This window comes from Pongo pygmaeus, chromosome 16, assembly GCF_028885625.2.
Source record: "Pongo pygmaeus isolate AG05252 chromosome 16, NHGRI_mPonPyg2-v2.0_pri, whole genome shotgun sequence".
Lineage (NCBI taxonomy): Eukaryota > Metazoa > Chordata > Mammalia > Primates > Hominidae > Pongo > Pongo pygmaeus.
In genome coordinates this window covers 49,971,617-49,980,600 of record NC_072389.2, presented here as the reverse complement: position 1 = coordinate 49,980,600, position 8,984 = coordinate 49,971,617, and positions in this window count along the sequence as shown.

Here is an 8,984-nt window from a genome sequence, read left to right as displayed (position 1 = left end):
CTCCAACCTGGGCGACAGAACGAAACTCAGTCTCAAAAAATATATATATATAATATACTTGAATATATTATTCAAATTGAATAATATATTCAAGTATATATTCAAGTATATATTATATACTTGAATATTATATACAAATAATATATTCAAGTATATAATATATACTTGAATATTGCTAAGAGAATAGACTACATGTGTTCTTACCACAAAAAAGGCATATATATATCTATAAAGGTATATAAACATAAAAGTATGTATAAAAAGGTATATATATGTATATATAAAGGTACATATATATAATGTTCTACACCATAAATATAATTTTTCCTTGTCAATTAAAAAGATTTTTTTAAAGTCAGTGACTTGTGGCTGGGCGCAGTGGCTCATGCCTGTAATCCCAGCACTTTGGGAGGCCGAGGCGAGGGGATCGAGGTCAGGAGATCGAGACCATCCTGGCTAACATGATGAAACCCCGTCTCTAATAAAAATCAAAAAAAAATTAGCCGGTCGTAGTGGCGCGGGCCTGTAATCCCAGCTACCCTGGGGGCTGAGGCAGGAGAATCCCTTGAACCCGGGAGGCGGAGCTTGCAGTGAGCCGAGATTGCACCATTGCGCTCCAGCCTGGGCGAAAGAGCGAAACTCCTTCTGAAAAAAAAAAAAAAAAAAAAAGTCAGCGACTTGACCAGGCGCGGTGGCTCACGCCTGTAATCCCAGCACTTTGGGAGGTTGAGTCAGGGGAATTACCAGGTCAGGAGATCGAGACCATCCTGGCTAACACGGTGAAACCCCATCTCTACTAAAAATACAAAGAAATTAGCCGGGCATGGTGGCAGGCGCCTGTAGTCCCAGATGCTGGGGAGGCTGAGGCAGGAGAATGGCGTGAACCTGGGAGGCAAAGCTTGCAGTGAACCTGGGAGGCAAAGCTTGCAGTGAGCCGAGATCGCGCCACTGCACTCCAACGTGGGCGACAGAGCGAGACTCGGTCTCAAAAAAAAAAAAAAAAAAAAATTCAGCAATTTAAGACAATAATCTTTTATTTAGCTCAGAATTCTGCAGGTTTCCAATTTGGGCTGAGCTCTGCTGAAAACTTCTGGTCTAGGATGGTCTCAATTATGTATTTGTAGTAACTGCTGGGTTGGCTAGGGCCTGGCCTCATCTGGAATGGCTCTGTCCTCTGTGGACTCATCCTGCAGCTGGAGGCCAGGCTTGTTCCTATGGCAGCTTGGCAGGCTTCCAAGAGAAAGCACAGAACATGCAAATTACATGCATTTGCAAGGCCTAGGCTTGCCACTGGCACAGCATGACATCTAACATGTTCTATTGTCCAAAGCAAGGAACTGAGACCAGCAGCTCAGGTTGCAGGAGTGGGAAAATAGACTCCACCTCCTAATGGGAGATGCTGCAAAGTCACATTGCAAAAGGGGACTCATAAAACAAGGGGATGCTCATTGCCATTTTAGCAAACCAGTCTACTATAGTATGCAGAATTTCTGACATGATCCCTTACAAACTGAAGATATTATTTATTTATTTATCTCATGGTATTTAGTGAGTTGTTCTATTTTACTTATATTTATTTGATATTTATTCTTTTTTGTTTGTTTGTTTTTTCTTTATATTTCAGAATTGTTCCTCAGCTTTCCAGGTATGTCCTTTGCAGGACAGATGAAATTTCTGTAACGTTGGATTTCTTCTTTGCTGCCTTCAATATTTTTTATTAAATTATCTTGTAATGACCCCTTCTAACATCTTTTCTGTCCCTTTATCAGCTGTAAATTTTAATTGCCAATTTTTCTCACCTCGTGATGAGGCCATGCTTCCCCTCTCTCCTTTTATGGTCACCTAATACTTTTAGGAAATTTGATTCTGGACTGACTGATTATCTCCAAAGACATTGTGCAAACTTTGAGTGTTCTCTCTTCTTTGTTTTGTAGATTTTTAAAATAATAGTCTCATAAGTGTTTTTCTCTTTATAATCAGAAAAGCCGAGGCAGATGGGTCACAAGGTCAGGAGATCAAGACCATCCTGGCCAACATGGTGAAACCTCATCTCTACTAAAAATACAAAAATTAGCCGGGTGTGGTGGTGCATGCCTGTAGTCCCAGCTACTCGGGAGGCTGAGGCAGGAGAATCCCTTGAACCCGGGAGGCGGAGCTTGCAGTGAGCCGAGATCTCGCCACTGCACTCCAGTCTGGCGACAGAGCAATACTCCATGTCAAACAAAAAACAAAAAAGGAAAAAATAGAAAAGTAAAGTTAATCTAGAATGACTTTGTTTCTCTTTTTTCGTTCTTTTAAAAGTTAAATATTAAAAATTATATTGGTAAAATGATATATTCACAAACTAAAACATCAAGCAGTATGGAAAAATGTAAATAAGAAAGTAAATCTCGGCCAGGCATGGTGGCTCATGACTGTAATCCCAGCACTTTGGGAAGCTCAGGTGGGCAGAGGTCAGGAGTTCGAGACCATCCTGGCCAACATGGTGAAACCCTGTCTCTACTAAAAAATACAAAAATTAGCCAGGCGTGGTGGCAGACACCTGTAATCCCAGCTACCCAGGAGGCTGAGGCAGAAGAATCACTGGAACCCGGGAGGCGGAAGCTGCAGTGAGCAGAGACAACGCCATTGTACTCCAGCCTGGGCAACAAAAACAAAACTCCATCTCAAAAAAAAAAAAAAAAAAAAAATACTGAAAGAACACAAACTGACATCTAATCCTAAGGTTACACCTCAAGGAACTAGAGAAACAAGAACAAACCAAACCCAAACCCAGCAGAAGAAAGGAAATAACCAAGATCAGAGCAGAGCTAAATGAAATTGAAACAAACAAAAAAATGCAAACGATAAGTAAAACAAAAATCTGGTTCTTTCAAAAGACAAATAAAATTGACAGACCCTTAGCAAGATTAACCAATAAAAGAAGAGTGAAAATCCAAATAACCTCATTAAGAAACGAAATAGGAGATATTACTACTGACACCACAGAAAAACAAAAGATCACTCAAGGCTACTATGAACACCTTTATGCACATAAACTAGAAAACCTAAAAGAGATGGATAAATTCCTGGAAAAATACAACCCTCCTGGCTTAAATCAGGAAGAATTAGATACCCTGCACAGATCAATAACAAGCAGCGAGACTGAAATGGTAATTAAAAAATTACCAACAACAAAAAAAAAAGTCCAGGAGGCTGGATGCAGTGGCTCATGCCTGTAATCCCAGCACTTTGAGAGGCCAAGATGGAAAGATAGATAACTTGAGGTCAGGAGTTTGAGACCAGACTGGCCAACATGGTGAAACCCTGTCTCTACTAAAAATACAAAAATTAGCTAGGCATGGTGATGTATGCCTGTAGTCCCAACTACTTGGGAGGCTGAAGCAGGAGAATCGCATGAATCTGGGAGGTGGAGGTTGCAGCGAGCCAAGATTGTGCCACTGCACTCCAGCCTGGGCAACAGAGCGAGACTCCGTCTCAAAAAAAAAATAATAATAACAAAAACAAAAGCCCAAAAAACAAACAAAAAGCCCAAGACCAGATGGATTCATAGCAGAATTCTACCAGACATTCACGGAGGAAGTGGTACCAATCCTTTTGACACTATTCCACAAGATAGAGACAGAAGGAACCCTCCCTAATTCATTCTATGAAGTCAGCATCACCCTAAAATACCAAAACCAGGAAAGGACATAACCGAAAAAGAAAACTAGACTGTTATCCTTGATGAACATAGATGCTAAAATCCTTAACAAAATACTAGCTAACCAAATCCCACAACATATCAAAAAGATAATCCACCATGATCAAATGGATTTCATACCAGGGATACAGGGATGGTTTAACATATGCAAGTCAATAAATGTGATACACCCATAAACAGAATTAAAAAACAAAAATTACATGATCATCTTAATAGATGCAGAAAAAGCATTTGATAAAATCCAGCATCCATTTATGATTAAAACTCTCAGCAAAAGTGGCATACAAGGGACATACCTCAATATAATAAAAGCTATCTATGCCAAACCCACAGCCAACATAATACCGAGTGGGGAAAAGTTGAAAGCATTCCCTCTGAGAACTGGGACAAGACAAGGATGCCCACTTTCACCACTCCTCTTCAACATAGTACTGGAAGTCCTAGCCAGAGCAATCAGACAAGAGAAAGAAATAAAGCGCATCCAAATTGGTAAAGAGGATGTCAAACTGTCACTGTTCGCTGGCGATTTGATCATTTACCTTGGAAACCCTACGGACTCCTCCAGAAAGCTCCTAGAACTGATAAAAGAATTCAGCAAAGTTTCCGGATACAAGATTAATGTACACAAATCAGTAGCTCTTCTATACACCAACAGCGACCAAGAGGAGAATCAAATTAAGAACTCAACCTCTTTTACAATAGCTACAGAAAAAAAAAAAAAAAAAAAAAAACTTAGAAATATACCTAAGGAGGCAAAAGACCTCTACAACGAAAACTGCAAAACACTGCTGAAAAAAATCATAGATGACACAAATGGAAAAACATCCCATGCTCATGGATGGGTAGAATCAATATTGTGAAAATGACCACACTGCCAAAAGCAATCTACAAATTCAATACAATCCCCATCAAAATACCACTATCATTCTTCACAGAATTAGAAAAAACAATTCTAAAATTCATATGGAACCAAAAAAGAGCCCACATAGCCAAAGCAAGACTAAGCAAAAAGAACAAATCTGGAGGCATCACACTACCTGATTTCAAACTATACTATGAGGCCATAGTCACCAAAACAGCATGGTACTGGTATAAAAATAGGCACATAGGGCTGGGCATGGTGGCTCACGCCTGTAATCCTAGCACACTGGGAGGCCAAGGCAGGTGGATCACAAGGTCAGGAGATCAAGACCATCCTGGCTAACACGGTGAAACCTCGTCTCTACTAAAAAAAATACAAAAAAAAATTAGCCGGGGCATGGTAGCGGGCACCTGTAGTCCCAGCTACTCGGGAGGCTGAGGCAGGAGAATGGCGTGAGCCTGGAAGGTGGAGCTTGCAGTGAGCCAAGATCGTGCCACTGCACTCCAGCCTGGGAGACAAAGCGAGACTCCGTATTAAAAAAAAAGGCACATAGACCAATGGAACAGAATGGAGAAACCGGAAATAAACCCAAATACTTACAGCCAACTGATCTTCAACAAAACAAACAAAAACATAAAGTGGGGAAAGGACACCCTTTTCAACAAATGGTGCTCGGATAATTGGCTAGCCACATGTAGGAGAATGAATCTGGATCCTCATCTCTCACCTTATACAAAAATCAACCAAGATAGATTAAGGACTTAAATCTAAGACTTAAATCTAAGACCTGAAACTATAAAAATTCTAGAAGATAACATTGGAAAAACCCTCCTAGACATTGGCTTAGGCAAGGATTTCATGACCAATAACCCAAAAGCAAATACAATAAAAGTAAAGATAAATAATTGGAACTTAATTAAACTAAAGAGCTTTTGCACAGCAAAGGAACAGTCGACAGAGTAAACAGACAACCCACAGAGTGGGAGAAAATCTTCACAATCTATACATCTGGCAAAGGACTAATATCCAGAATCTCCAACAAACTGAAACAAATTAGTAAGAAAAAAACAAACAATCCCATCAAAAATTGGGCTGAGGACATGAATAGACAATTCTCAAATGAAGATATACAAACTGCCAACAAACATATGAAAAAATGCTCAACATCATTAATGGTCAGGGAAATGCAAATCAAAACCAGAATGCAATACCACCTTACTCCTGCAAGAATGGCCATAATCAAAACAATCAAAAAACTGTAGATGTTGGCATGGATGCAATGAACAGGGAACACTTCTACACTGCTGGTGGGAATGTAAACTAGTACAGCCACTATGGGAAACTGTGGAGATTCCTTAAAGAACTAAAAGTAGAATATCGGGGGTGTAGGTTCTTTCTATTTTCCTAAGTGTCAGCCAGTCTGAGAAATAAAGAGAAAGAGTACAAAGACAGGAATTTTACAGCTAGGCTGCCAGGGGTGACATCACATATCAGTAGGTCTGTGATGCCCACCTGAGCCACAAAACCAGCAAGTTTTTATTAGGGATTTCAAAAGGGGAGGGGGTGTACGAACAGGGAGTAGGTCACAAGGATCACATGCTTCAAGGGGCAAAAAGGAGAACAAAGATCACATGCTTCCGAGGAAACAGGACCAGGGCAAAATCAGAACTCCTGATAAGGGTCTATGTTCAGCAGTGCATGTATTGTCTTGATAAACATCTTAACAGAAAACAGGGTTCAAGAGCAGAGAACCAGTCTGACCTCAAATTTACCAGGGCTGGGGATTCCCAATCCTAGTAAGCCTGAGGGTACTGCAGGAGACCATGGCGTATCTCAGTCCTTATCTCAACCGCATAGGACAGACACTCCCAGAGCGGCTGTTTATAGACCTCCCCCAGGAATGCAATTCTTTTCCTAGGGTCTTAATATTATATTCCTTGCTAGGAAAAGAATTTAGCGATATCTCTCCTACTTTCACATCCGTTTATAGGCTCTCTGCAAGAAGAAGAATATGGCTCTTTTTGCCCAACCCCACAGGCAGTCAGACCTTATGGTTGTCTTCCCTTGTTCCCTAAAATTGCTATTATTCTGTTCATTTTCAAGGTGCACTGATTTCATATTCTTCAAACATGCACATTTTACAATCAATTTGTACAGTTAACGCAATCATCACAGGGTCCTGAGGTGACGTACATCCTCAGCTTATGAATATAACAGGATTAAGAGATTAAAGTAAGACAGGCACAAGAAATTATAAGAGTATTATTAGGGAAGTGATAAATGTCCATGAAATCTTCACAATTTATGTTTTCTCTGCCGCGGCTCCAGCCAGTCCCTCCGTTTGGGGTCCCTGACTTCCCGCAACAGTAGAACTACCATTTGATCTAGTAATCCTACTACTGGGTATCTACCCAGAAGAAAAGAAGTCATTATATGCAAAAGATACTTTCACACACATGCATGTTTATAGCAGTACAATTCACAATTGCAAAATCATGGAACCAACCCAAATGCCCATCAATCAACGAGTGGATAAAGAAAACTGTGGTATATTTATACACTGGAATACTACTCAGCCATAAAAAGGAATGAATTAATGGCATCTGCAGTGACCTCGATGAGATTGGAGACTATTATTCTAAGTGAAGTAACTCATGGAATGGAAAACCAAACATTGTATGTCCTCACTGATATGTGGGAGCTAAGCTGTGAGGATGCGAAGGCCTAAGAATGATACAATGGACTCCGGGGACTTGAAGAGTGGGAGGGGGGCAAGGGATAAAAGACTACAAATATGATGCAGTGTACACTGCTCAGGTGATGGGTGCACCAAAATCTCACAGATCACCACTAGAGAACTTACTCATGTAACCAAATACCACCTATACCCCAATAACTTGTGGAAAAAATTTTTTAAAGTAAAAATAAATAAAACATGTTGCTTTAGTTCAATGGCTGTCTGCCCCAGCCACACATTAGAATCACCTAAGAGCTTTTAGAAGCTAGTGGCTTGTAACTACTGTACACTGGGACTCTAGCAGGGTTTCACTTGCCAAAGATCTTTACTTAATTGGTCTTGGCTGGATTCCAGACATCTAAATTTTTTTAAAGCTTCCTACATGAACCTAATGTGTATCCGGGGTTAAGAACCATTGCATCTTAAGAATAATATATTTCAAGCCTGGGTAACATAGTGAGACCTCATCTCTACTAAAAATAAAAATTTAGTTGGGCGTAGTTGCCTGTGCCTATAATCCTAGCTACTTGACAGGCTGAGGTGGTAGGATCCAAGAGTCCCAGGCTGCAAAGAGCTGTGTTCGTGCCACTGTACTCCAGCCTGGGTGACAAAGTAAGACCTTGTCTTAAAAAATAATAATATATTTCAGCTGTAACTTTTTATACCTTAGAAGTGAATTAATTTTTAGTCAGATTACTTTCTGTTGGCATGCCTTTCTTTTTCTTTTTATGCTGTTTTTATACCCTTTAAGACATTAAGCAAGATTCCAGGCACAAAATATGTTCTTACTACATTCTGATTGAAGTGAATTCATAAAAAAACAAGGCAATTTCTTAAATGTAGTCTTAATCCTGTTATGGCTGTTTATCCAAATCAGTTGTAAATGTATGCATATTGTATATAACAAACTACATGAATACTGTCTGTAGTATTTGCATTATTTTTCACATACATACATTTAAGCTTTTGCCCTGATCCCCCCCAAAAAAAAAACAAAAACTGCGCTAATTATAATTTTAGAGGGCCAATGCCTAAGGTCCTAAAAAGTCCCCCCAAAACTGTCAGCTATAGAGAATAAAGTCCATTTAGATGAGGACTTCCAAAGAAAGGAAATAAGGACAGTCAATCAAGAGTACTGCTGAGATCAATGATGTTAAGAATTTTAGACTTGGAAAAAGCTCAAGGATGAGTATATTGGAGAGAACAAGATGCAAAATACGACTTAAATTATAGGCAGGAATGATGAAAAAGGATGTAGTCAAAAGTAGATGGAGGTTGGGTGTGGTAACTCACATCTGTAATCCTAGAACTTTAGGAGGTCAAGGCGGGAGGATGCTTGAGGTCAGGAATTCAAGACTAGCCTAGGCAACATAGTGAGACCCCATCTCTCAGACTGCATATATATACATATGCATGTCTCCTGCAGATAGATAAAACAGGGAAATGGAACTGAGAAAGGAAGGGAAAGAATCACAGATTTGCTAGACTAAAATGTATCTTGAGAGAATTCAAGACAAGATTATAAAATAGACCAGATCACTTCCTACTTTTTTATTTAAGCCTGTGGAGCATGGTTTAAAATTACAGGACAGGCATGGTAGCTCAAACCTATAATTCCAACACTTTGGAAGGCTGAGGCATGAGGATTTCTTGAGCCCAAGAGTTCCAGAAAAGCCTGGGCA